This window comes from Odocoileus virginianus, chromosome 5 (assembly GCF_023699985.2).
Source record: "Odocoileus virginianus isolate 20LAN1187 ecotype Illinois chromosome 5, Ovbor_1.2, whole genome shotgun sequence".
NCBI classification, from domain to species: domain Eukaryota; kingdom Metazoa; phylum Chordata; class Mammalia; order Artiodactyla; family Cervidae; genus Odocoileus; species Odocoileus virginianus.
The window spans coordinates 81,815,042-81,827,482 of record NC_069678.1 but is presented as its reverse complement, the minus strand read 5'-3'; the positions used below and the strand labels follow the sequence as shown (position 1 = coordinate 81,827,482).

General features: G+C 41.1%; 1 long non-coding RNA gene across 6 annotated transcripts in view; it reads right to left on the bottom strand.

The window, feature by feature from the left end:
• Positions 1-5,527: 5,527 nt before the first annotated feature.
• The window catches only part of LOC110139525 (uncharacterized), a 38,213-nt gene continuing 31,299 nt past the window's right edge, over positions 5,528-12,441 (bottom strand). For 5 of the 6 annotated variants that reach the window (XR_011487900.1, XR_011487904.1, XR_011487905.1 and 2 more), the window contains 2 exons: positions 8,321-8,676; positions 5,528-6,124 (listed from right to left, as the gene is read on the bottom strand). This is a non-coding gene — a long non-coding RNA (uncharacterized lncRNA). The remainder of the gene's footprint in view (positions 6,125-8,320; positions 8,677-12,441) is intronic. The other variant, XR_011487903.1, reaches the window with a different exon arrangement.

Here is a 12,441-nt window from a genome sequence, read left to right as displayed (position 1 = left end):
ACTGGAGTGGGTTGTCATTTCCTCCTCCAGGGATCCTTCTCAACCCAGGGATCAAACCAGGGTATCCTGCGTCTCCTGCATTTAGAGCAGATTCTTTACTGCTGGGCTTCTCTGGTGGCTAATATGGTAAAGAAACTGCCTGCAATGCCGAGGACCCAGGTTCAATCTATGGGTCAGGACGTTCCCCTGGAGAAGGGCATGGCGACTTACTCCTGTATCCTTGCCTGGAGAATCCCATGGACAGAGGAGCCTGACAGGCTACAGTCCATAGGGTCACAAAGTCGGACACAACTGAAGTGCCTTAGCATGCACACATGAGCCACCAGGGAAGCCCTTTTGTTAATATTAGGAGAGTGTTAAACATGCTTAAACCCCTTGGAAAGGAGTCAGTACAGATGGAGAGAGTGAAGATCCCAGAGAGAGGAACTACAGGACAGATAAGGGGGTTGAGGAGTGAGAGGGGAGGGGGATGGAGATCCAGTTAGGTAAGACGAAGGATCCCGACTCCCTGGTGGCAGGAATGGGAGCGAAAGGATGCAGTATTAACTCCACCACAATGAGGATCTTTCTGGAGCGGGTCCTCCATCCAACCGCTCACCAGCAGTTCCTTCTCCTCCCACCACTCTGACCCTCAGATTCCCCTGCCTTTTCAGTATCTACCCTGCCACAGCTGAACTACTGGAAAAATCACATAACTGAGCCAGGCCTCTGATGAAGGTCCTGCTATTACTCGAAGCGTCTCTACTTGGCTCTGCTTCCCACTCTATATGTACTTTCTCTCACCGAAACCATCCCACACCTCCTCCCCAGCTCTAGTGCTCAGCAGATGACCTCACAGCAGAAGCCATTGCCGTATCTTCCCACCCTCAACCTAACAGTGCCCATCATCTGCCCCTTCCTCAGCCCTCCTCCCATCAGAGACCATCCCCATGCTGCGCTGCCCCCTCAGAGCACCAGGTGTCTCCTCCCCACCGGTTCATCCCTGCAGACCAAGTAGCCTCCATCAACTCCAAGCTGAAAAAGAAAGTGGGGGCAGGAAGTGGGGAGGAGGAGAGGGGAGGATGAACCTGCAGCACCCGCCAACGGCAATCTCCTTTTGGAATATAGCAATCAACCACAACAGAGAAAAAACTTTGTATTGTTTTATTTCAGAGAAAAATTCTGGCAGAAATATTAAAAAAAAAAAAATTTTCTGCCTCTGCAAGAGAACAGGTGGAACTTTCATTCTAAACAATTAGTTTCCACTGAGCCTCGCCCTCAAGAAGGGTAGTAACACTTTAGTGTGGATGCGTTTACATCAACTGGTACCACTTTCAATTAGTTAATTTTCACAATAAAAGTTTTAATGACTTTTGTAATTATCTAAACAATGCTTCACAAACCTTGAAGTTGATTCAAATGACAGAGACACCAGGTTACACTTAGGTGAAATAATTCCTGTATTAAAACAGAGTTCTTAGTTTTTCCCCTTGTCTCTGCTTCCTCTCTTCTCAATTCTTTTTTATAATTTTATGTTACTTATTTTTGGCTGTGCTGGATTTTCTGCATTGCTGCATGGGATTTTCTCTAGTTGTATTGAGCAAAGGCTACACTCTAGTTGTGCTCTGGCTTCTCATTTCGGTGACTTCTCTTGTTGGGACAACAGACTGTAGGGTTTCAGGAGTCATAGCACACAGCTGTGGTTCTAGAGCACAGGCTGCTTTTGTGGTGCGCAGGCTTAGTTGCTCCAAGGCATGTGGGATCTCCTGGGATCAGAAATCAAACCTGTCTTTACTGCATTGGCAGGGGGATTCTTTACCCCCGAGCCATCAGAGAAGCCCTGGTTCTTTATTATTTTAAAAATTCATCACAAACTATTTCTAACTCCACAGAAAAGTGTCGAGGACAAAAACATACCTGATACTCAAGACTTAATAGATATAAACATTTCTTCAAATGTGCTTTATATATGTTTGGAAAGTAAAGAAAACCTTACATAACTCCCTTTCCTCTGTTTTGGAGGCTGTGGAGGCTGGGAACAGGACTTTAAAATGATGAATACGTCCAAAAGGCTTTGTGCAAAGCCATTTTTGCTGGCTCTAAGCATGGTCTCGAATCAAAGAGAGCACACAACTCTTCAGAAAACTGAAAATGTTTAGGCTCAGGATGAAACCAAATTCTCCCTAAGCAATAGAATTCCTTGTGTGTACAAAGCAAAGACAGCACAGTGACTCCTGGTGGCAAACCCAACGAATGAGAGAAATCTAGGAAATGCAGTTTGTGCCCAGGAAATCTTGGTTCCTGCCAAATTCTGAGGCAACCTTCCAGCTAAGGCCATTGAGCACAGAATCTGCGTGATGCTGTACTACTCAAGAATTTAAACTTATTAAAATAAATCAAAGTGTGAATGTTCTCTTGTAAAAACAAAACTAGAACCAAAACCTTATCTATATACAGTTGAAGCCTGCATTTGTTTCCCCCTTCAGTCCCCTTTGCTCCCCTTCTATCCACTGATACCTACTATTCTGAACTTGGTATGTCTTCCATCCACCAATAATAATTTTATAATTTGTATAAATATCATACCTTCCCATCCTTCTCTAACTTCCTTGCTTTTTTTGGGAGTGGGGGTGGGGGGTTGGTGGTGGTGGTGCTATGCTGCAGGGCTTGCAGTACCCTAGCTGTCAGACCAGAGATTGAACCCAGTCCCTCTACAGTGAAAGCATGGAGTCCCAACCACTGGACAGCCAGGAAATTCCCTGAAACTTCCTTCTTTTATTCAACATTACATTTTTAGGATTTGTGTTGGTATCTGTAAACCTAGTTTCAGCTCATCCATTTTATTTTCTGCACAATATTCCATTATTTAAGTATGCCACAATGCCTGGGACATCCAACAAAGGGACATATACTGACATTACCATATATATTAAAACAACAACCACCACCACAACAAAAACCTCTCTCCAATCCCCATCTATTTATTCTAAGGTTTCTTAGATTTTTTTTAACTTTTATGTATTTATTTAGTTTTGGCTATACTGGGTTTTTGTTGCTGTCGGGCTATCTCTAATTGCCAGTTGCCAGATAGAATCTTCCTGGACCAGGGATGGAACCTGTGCTCCCTCCATTGGCAGGTTGATTCTTAACCAGTGGACCACCAGAGAAGTCTGGTTTCTTAAGTCTTTTGCTTGTGAAAACAAAAATAGGCATAGAACTGGTGACAAACTCTGTCTCACTCTATGTAAGCCAGTTGAAAAATAAAAGTTTGTTCATCTCATTAGGAGATGTGTTTCCAACAAATTTTTACTTTTTAGGTTGAAAATTCTTGTTTCAATCAATCATGTACTTGGGATGATAAATAATTCAATCCAGAAGATGTGTGTTAACTCTCAGACACTTAAGGTAACAAGTAATCTTTTAAAACATACATAGAGAGAAATATATGTGAGTATCGTCTCATTTATTGGTAATTGATTTCCCACCCCAGGAACTGCCTGTTCTTGTCTTTTATCCATTTTTAAGTTGTTTTTGTCTTTTGCTTATTGACTTATAGGGCCTCCCTGATAGCTCAGTTTGTATTTCTTACTCTTCATATTCAGAAAACTAAACCTTTGACAGTTTATATGTATTGCAAGTTATTTCCTGTAGACTGTCAGTTTTTTAATGTTTATTATCATACAGAAGTTTATTTAATTCATGAATTTTCACTTTATAGTTTTCCATATTTTAAGAAATCTTTCCCTACCCTGTTATAGAAATATATTCATATTTTCTTCTAAAAGTTTTAAAGTTTTTATAATTGAATTCCAAATGACCTAGATTTTCTTTTGTCTGCATGATGTGAAATAAGGACCTAATTTTATTTCATGAAGCATTAACTGCAGCATCCTTGGTGAGTGCAGGGGGTTGGAGACAATTTGATATCCATCACTAGGAGGTTAGTAGGTAAAAATGTACTATTATACAACAGTTGGAAATAATGTGTTAGATGTTCATATTACATAAAAAACAGAATGTTTAGGGACTTCCAGGGCCGTCAGTGGTTAAGACTCAGCACTTCCAGTGCTTCCACTGCAGGCGGCGTGGGTTCCATCCCTGGTTGGGGAACCAAGATCCCACATGTCTCAAGGAGTGGACAAAATTTTTTTTAAAAAGAATGTTTAGTGATAAAAATAAGATGCACCATACAATATCATTAACATAACTTTAAAAATCCATGCACATCCATAATTTGCTGTTATTCAGTCACTTAAGTCATGTTCCTCTCCTTGTGACCCCATGAACTGTAGCATGCCAGCTCCTCTGTCCTCCACTATCTCCTGGAGTTTGCTCAGGTTCATGTCCATTGAGTTGGTGATGCTATCTAACCATCTTATCCTCTGCCACCTCTTCTCCTTTTTCCTTCAATCTTAGCCAGCATCAAGGTCTTTTCCAATAAGCCTGCTCTTCGCATCAGGTGGCCAAAGTATTGGAGCTTCAGCTTCCACAAGAGTCCTTCCAATGACTAGTCAAGGTTGATTTCCTTTAGGATTGACTGGTTTGATCTCCTCATTGGCCAAGAGACTCTCAAGAGTCTTCTCCAGCACCACAGTTCAAAAGCATCACATTTTTAAGCACTCAGCCTTCTTTATGGTCCAACTCTCACATCTGTACACATCTATGGAAACTAAAACAAGGGGCTCTGTTTCAACCTGGAGGGGTGGGATGGGGAGAGAGATGGGAGGAGGGTTCAGGAGGGAGGGGATAAATGTATACCTATGGCTGATTCATGTTGAGGTTTGACAGAAAACAAAATTCTGTAAAGCAATTATCCTTCAATATAAAAATAAATAAATTTTTTTAAAAAGAAAAAAAATTAAAAAAATAAAAACACAGAGGGATGGTTACCTGGGAGAAGAAGACAAATGGGAGAGGGATATGAGAATAAAATAAATAATGAAAGATAAACAGATAAATGAATAAATAGCAAGAAGAAACTTTTACAGATCACTGATGATAATGTCATGCACCCAGGAGTATAATCATCTCATGGGGGCCAAAGATGATAGACAGACAGACAGACAAGTAGAACGGCTATGAAATGTGACAGAAAGAGAGGAAGAGAGGTGGCAGGCAATAAGAAAGAATGGAAAGTGAAAGAAGGAGGCAGGCTGACAAATCAAACTAAGTTGTCTTCAAAGAGCACACAATCCAATAAACAACAAGGTCCTACTGTATAGCACAGGGAACTATATTCAATATCCTGTGATAAACCACAATGAGAAAGAATATGAACTTACACATACATACATACATACATATATATATATATATATATATATATATACACACAACTGAGTCACTATCCTGTATAGCAGAAATTAACACATTGCAAATCAACTACACTTCAAAACTTAAAAAGAAAAAAAAGACCACACAGTCTAGGGAAAATTATTTGTGTGCCCAGAAAGACATAAATGCTGTAATCATGATACAAGCAGTGGAAGAGAGTGGTGTAAGGGTGTTGTGGAATCTGGAGTCTCAAAACACCTCGGAGGACACTCAGGACAGTGGAGAAGAGTTTATTACACCAGTGGGTCCACGGGGAATTAGTTCCCAACAAGGACCCTGATGTTTCTGAGAGGCCCAGTTTTATACCCCCCACTACATGACTGGTTACATGTTAGCAACCTCTTTGTTGTATCTGATTGAGTTTTACAAGTAGGTGCTAGGAGAACAAACAATTAAGGTTTAAAGAGTGGGAACAATGATTATACATCAAGCAGGGATGTCTCCACGGTTAATCTAACAAGGGCAGCCTGACCTCAACTACAATCTCCATTGTCATCTGCAGGGAGGGAAGTCTCCAGGAGACCTGGTTTTCACTAGCAACAGTTTCCTAACTCTTGGGCAGTGTTCAGGCCCAGTTCACATCCTGTCTTTAATATGGATGACAGGCTTCAAGATAGAGTCTCTCCCGCTTTCTCACACTGGCCCCAACAAGGCTTGGTGCGGTGCTGAATGGGAGCTGAATTTCTTCTCAGAAGTCCAAAACTGTAACACCTTGACTTGTCCCTTCATAGGCTCTGTCAACATCTCCAGAAGCAGTAAGTGTCTCCTCACCACCACCACAAGCAATATTCAAAGCAGATGGCAGATAGTGCTAAATAACATTTTAAAAAAAAAACAAAAAAAACCTGTTACTTTTTCTCTGCATCCCACCTCACACCCATTTCTGTTATCAGAAGCAACTACTGTCAACTCTCAGCTATTTCTTCTGCTGGATATAGGCCTGTGTTTCAGAATAACGACTATACTATTGCCTCTTAGATCACTAATTATATTTATTTTTTATTTTTAAAAGCTTTAAAACAATTTTTATTGACATATACTTGATTTACAACATTGTATTAGTTTTAGGCATACAGCAGTGCCTCAGCTATAAATATACATTCTTTTTCAGATTATTTTCCCTTATAGGTTATTACAAAATATTGAGCATAGTCCCCTGTGTCATACAGTAGGTCCTTGTTGGTTAAGTCACTAATTTTAAACATAACTTCTTGATTTATATTAAAAAACAAAATTCAACTGAGTAAATTTTAATGATCTTATTGGTTTTTTTCAATGATTCATGAATTGAGCACTGTCCAAAGTAGTTAATAGTAATAAATTTGGAGGAGCTGTACAAGATAAAGACTTAAAAAAAAAAAAAAGATGAAACATTTTTATAGGCAAAAGGGAGCAGGAACAAGGAAGTTGTACTAGGCCAAAAATTGGGTTGGTTGTGGTAAGGTTTCTTTCCTTTAGGGGAGGGCAGGGGTCTATCCGGCAGATAACTTTACTAATGCTGATCAGGCAATTCCTGATTGACTGGTTTAAGATTCCTGTTCTGGGACAGCCCAAGCTGTAATTAAGTCTCGGTTTGGGGTTTAGCACAAGCCATTACATTTTAGGCATTTTGTCTTGTGGACATTTAGCATCATGTTAAATGAGGTTGTTTTCTCCCTCACACCCCCTCATCCCCATGCCCATCATCCTCATGTGATTATATTTCAATATTCAATAATGTTTGAGCTAAGCCAAGCAGACTTCTGTGATTACCTTTCTTACCATATATAACTTTTTATTTTCCTGGGGTCAGAAAGTGCCCCATTTTTAAAATCTATTTTTTCTATTTTTAAATTATGAGGTGTTTGATACATAAAAGAGTATATTAAACTTGTATTCTTGGGCATAATAATAATAATAATAAGAAGAAGAAGAAGCTAAATATCCCCAACAAAAATTAAGAAACAGAACCTGACTTGTTCTATTAGCATTATTCCCTGACCACTCCTCTCCAATCCCATCCCCTTCCTCTCTGGTCACACAAGTAACCAGTATCCGGAAGTTCAGTTTTCCTGTCCAGTATCACCCTGTTGTTTTATTTGGCTTTGCTGGGTTTTGGTTGTTGTGTATGGATTTTCTCTAGTGTGACCCATGGAGTTAGTTGCCCTGAGGCATGTGGAATCTTCCCAGACCAGGGATCAAACCTGTGTCCCCTGCATTAGCAGGTGGATTCTTAACCCCTGGACCACCAGGGAAGTCCACAATTAGGTTTTCAAAATACTTTTTAAAATTTCTTTTTCACTGATTTCTAACGTTTCCCCTCTCTTATTTCTTTGAATCTCAACTTCGTAATCCTTTTCCAAATTATTGAACAAGGCATCAGTTAGGAATGTTTTAGTTAGGTATGTTTTCAGTTGCTGATTAAAGAAAACACAAACAATGGTGGCATAAATAAACAAGTGGAGTTTCGTTTTGCTTTGTTTTATATTTGCACAGCAAGAAATCTGATTGGTAGGTGGTTGCTGGTATTAGTTCAACTGTTCAGCCACCAAGAACCTTCTTGGGCTCTTCCTGCCTTCCTACTTGGTTGCCCTGAGTATGATGCATTTTTTTGAACTGATGACTAGCAACCTACATCATGATCACAAGAAAGCTGTCACAGCTCCAGACAAACATCCACATACAAGGCAAGTTAAAAAGGGGAGGAGATATAACAAGGAAAGGATCCTCATTGCAGTCCCTTCTTTTTCAGTCTCCAATGTGGAGATGAGTAAGGGAGAAGGGGGCTGGGAATGACTGTGGGATTACCACCAATAATGTATGTCACAGACAATGAGCTCATTTGTTTTCTTTCTTGTTTTCTTTATCCCTTCCTAATGCCTTTTGGATGAATCCTCACCCTGATCTTATTGCTCATCATTTCGTTTTAGCTGTAACTATTCTGCTATTCAATCCATGTATGGGTTTCAACTATTAAATTTTTCATTCCCAATAGTTCCAACTGATTCTTCATCTTATTTGTTCTTACCTTAAGGTAACAATCAGTCAGTTCAGTTCAGTCATGTCTGACTCTTTGCCACCTCATGGACTGTAGCACTCCAGGCTTCCCTGTCCATCACCAGCTCCGGAACTTGCTCAAACTCATGTCCATCGAGTCGGTGATGCCATTCAGCCATCTCATCCTCTGTCGTACCCTTCTGCTCCTGCCTTCAATCTTTCCCAGCATCAGGGTCTCTTCCAATGAGTCAGTTCTTCACATTAGGTGGCCAAAGTATTGCAGTTTCAGCTTCAGCATCAGTCCTTCCAATGAATATTCAGGGCTGATTTCCCTTAGGATGGACTGGTTTGATCTCCTTGCAGTCCAAGGGACTGATGAAGCACAAGCTTGAATCAAGATTGCAGGGAGAAATATCAATAACTCAGATATGCAAATGATACCACTCTTATGGCAGAAAGTGAAGAAGAACTAAAAAGCCTCTTGATGAAGGTGAAAGAGGAGAGTGAAAAAGCTAGCTTAAAACTCAGCATTCAATAAACTAAGATCACGGCATCTGGTCCTATTACTTCATGGCAAATAGATGGGGAAACAATGAAAACAGTGACAGACTGCACTTTTGGGGGTTTCAAAATGACTACAGATGGTGACTGCAGCCGTGAAATTAAAAGACACTTGCTCCTTGAAAGAAAAGCTATAACCAACCTAGACAGCATATTAAAAAGCAGAGATATTACTTTGCTGACAAAGGTCCATCTAGTCAAAGCTATGCTTTTTCCAGTAGTCATGTATGGTTGTGAGAGTTAGACCATAAAGCTGAGCGTCGAAGAATTGATGCTTTTGAACTGTGGTGTTGGAGAACTCTTGAGAGTCCCTTGGACTGCAAGGAGATCAAATCAGTCAATCCTAAAGGAAATCAGCCCTGAATATTTATTGGAAGGACTGATGCTGAAGCTGAAACTCCAATACTTTGGCCACCTGTTGTGAAGAGCTGACTCATTGTAAGAGACCCTGATGCTGGGAAAGATGGAAGGCAGGAGGAGAAGGGTACGACAGAGGATGAGATGGCTTGATGGCATCACTGACTCGATGGACATGAGTTTGAGCAAGCTCCGGGAGTTGGTGATGGACAGGGAAGCCTGGCATGCTGCAGTCCCTGGGGTGGCAAAGAGTCAGACATGACTGAGCCACTAAACTGAACTGAACTGCACTGCACTATTGATGACATTGTTTAATCCTTTGCTTATAATGGCCACTGTCACATTTCTCCATGTAAAGATATGCTTTCCCTTTGCAAAATGTTAATGCAATAATCTGTGGAGCAATGCTCTGGCACCAGACAAACATCCTGTACTCAGTAACCTTTTACCTAGCATCCACTGAATCACTAATTGGAAACTGCAGTACATACTGTCCCAAAGGTTTCTTTATTTCAGTGGCTGTATTTTTAAAGTTTTTCCAGGTTTTTTTTTTTTCATATGTCTGTTCTTTTTTACACTTTGCTCTATCCTTTCACAATGATTTTGTTATTTTTTTTTTTATGTTAAGCATAACAATTTTATGGGCTTCCCAGGTGGCACTAGTGTTAAAGAACCCGCCTGCCAATGCAGGAGACATGAGAGACATGGGTTCAGTCCCCGAGTTGGGAAGATTCCCCTGGAGGAGGGCATGCTAACCCATTCCTGTATTCTTGCCACGGACAGAGTAGCTTGTCGGGCTACGGTCCATAAGGTCACAAAGAGTCAGACACGACTAAAGCGACTTAGCATGCAGGCATGGATACCAGTTTTATAGACTCCAATTGTTCTATTACCAGTTGAAGGGAGGGCTTCTTTTCCTATAGTGGTGGTATGTCTATGGTAATATGTTAGAGACCCTGGCATATATAAGCATCTCCAATTTAATGGTTTGGTGTTTCCTAAATTTCTAGAGGTTTCATTATTCTCATACCATGGGACTCTCCTTGATCAGTTCCCCTTGTTGCTCAGATTACTGTCTTCATTTTTGGCACAAAAGGAATTCTTGACTTTGAAAACTCAGCGTTTGCTGCAGTTTTTATTGATTTTGAATCACCTGATATTAATTCCTTGATTTCAGTTTCCCGTAACAGGAGAGTATTGGAATCAGAAACAAGTTATGAGGGCTAGTTTTATCACCCATGCAAGATCAGGAGAATTCACTAGGTCTACACAAGTTTGAGGAACTGGAAATAGGGGCCCGTGAAAAACCCATGTGCCCCAAAGCCTTGGGAAGCAGCAAGGAAGTTTGCAACTACCTTGACCAACAGGTGGAAAAGAAAAATAGGTGGGGGTGGGTCTAAATTTACATTGCCTTCCTAATTCAGAAGGCACAGAAAACAACATAATGAATACCATGCATACTCGTGATTCATGTAAAAAAACAAAATTTCTATTTTATTGAAGTACCCCTGTCCAATCATTTTACTCTCTTCCAGAGGCAGCTGCTCTCCTGAACCTTAGTGTTTATCATTCCTAAGCATACCTTTATTCTTTTATTGTGTATGTATGTAACCCTAAATAACATCCAACTTGTCTCTCTAGTCTGATTTTCATTCTCAGTGCTTCACCAAGACTGCTCAAAGTCACCAATGACTTTGTTGTTGTTCAGCTGCTCAGTCGTGTCCGACTCTTTGCAACCCCATGAACTGCAGCACACCAGGCTTCCCTGTCTTTCACTATCTAGCGGAGTTTGCTCAAACTCATGTCCATTGAGTTGGTGATGCCATCCAACCATCTCACCCTCTCATCTCCTTCTCCTCCTGCCCTCAATCTTTCCCAGAATCAGGGTCTTTTCCAATGAGTCAGTTCTTCACATCAGGTGGCCAAAGTATTGGAGTTTCAGCTTCAGTATCAGTCCTTCCAGTGAATATTCAGGACTGATTTCCTTTAGGATGGACAGGTTGGATCTCCTTGCAGTCCAAGGGACTCTCAAGAGTCTTCTCCAGCAACACAGTTCAAAAGCATCAATTCTTCAGCACTCAGCTTTCTTTATGGTCCAACTGTCACATCCATACATGACTACTGGAAAAACCACAGCTTTTACTAGACGGACCTTTGTCAGCAAAGTGATGTCTCTGCTTTTTAATCCGTTGTCAGGTTTGTCATAGCTTTTCTTTCAAGGAGCAAGCATCTTTTAGTTTCATGACTGCAGTCCCCATCTGCAGTGATTTGAATGTGCAGGTTTGAGAGTCTGGCTGCCTGGATTCAAATTCCACCATCTCACCTAACAACCTTGGTGAGTCACCTCCCCTCTCTGAGCCTCACTTCACCCCTCTGTTAAATGAGGATAATAATGGTGAAACGGTGCAGACTGTTGGGTTCATATTTACCCTGGCACACAGTAGGTGCTCAGTTAGCATCTGTTGACTGTATTAGTGATTGTCACCTCCAAGGCCCAGTCTAGCTATCTGAACACATTCCCCTAACCCAATGACTTAGGTGCTGGCAAATTATGGATATTTCCAAGTCCTCATCTTGCCTGTCCTCACTGCAGCTCTCCAGAGTTACTTCCTCCAACACTCCTTCCTCTGCTTGCTACTCCCTGATTTTCCTCATCCCTTCAAACCACCCTCATCTCATTACTTTGCTCTTCCTCCTTTGCCCTCCCTCAAGATGATGGCATGCCCTCCTTCAAGATGTTGGCATGCTCTGTGGCTCCACGATGGTTCCTCTCATCTCCATCTATACTCTCTCTCTAGATCGTATTTAGTCCCAGGACTCTGAATATATCTACCTAAAATGACTGCCAAATCTCTATCTCTGGCCTGGATCTCTCCCTGAGCTCCTAACTTGCCTATCAAACTGCTCACTAACACCTCCACTCTGAAGTCTTCATATCTCAGACTCAACATGACTACAGTAGAACTTTTTACCTAACTCCCCAAACTGTTTCCTTTATAACCCCACTCCCCTATTTTAGGAAATGGTCCACCACCTACCCAGCTACTCTAGCCAGAAACCAGCAGTCAATCACCATTATCCTTTCTCTTTCACCGGCACATCCAACCTGTCCACCTAGAGGTAAACCAAGGCAAGCTCAAATTATCAGAAACTGATTTGCAATTTGAGAAAACACAGGCTGTAGCAATATACAAGCAAGTCCACTGAGGGTTTGGGTGAGTTGTATTTATGGGC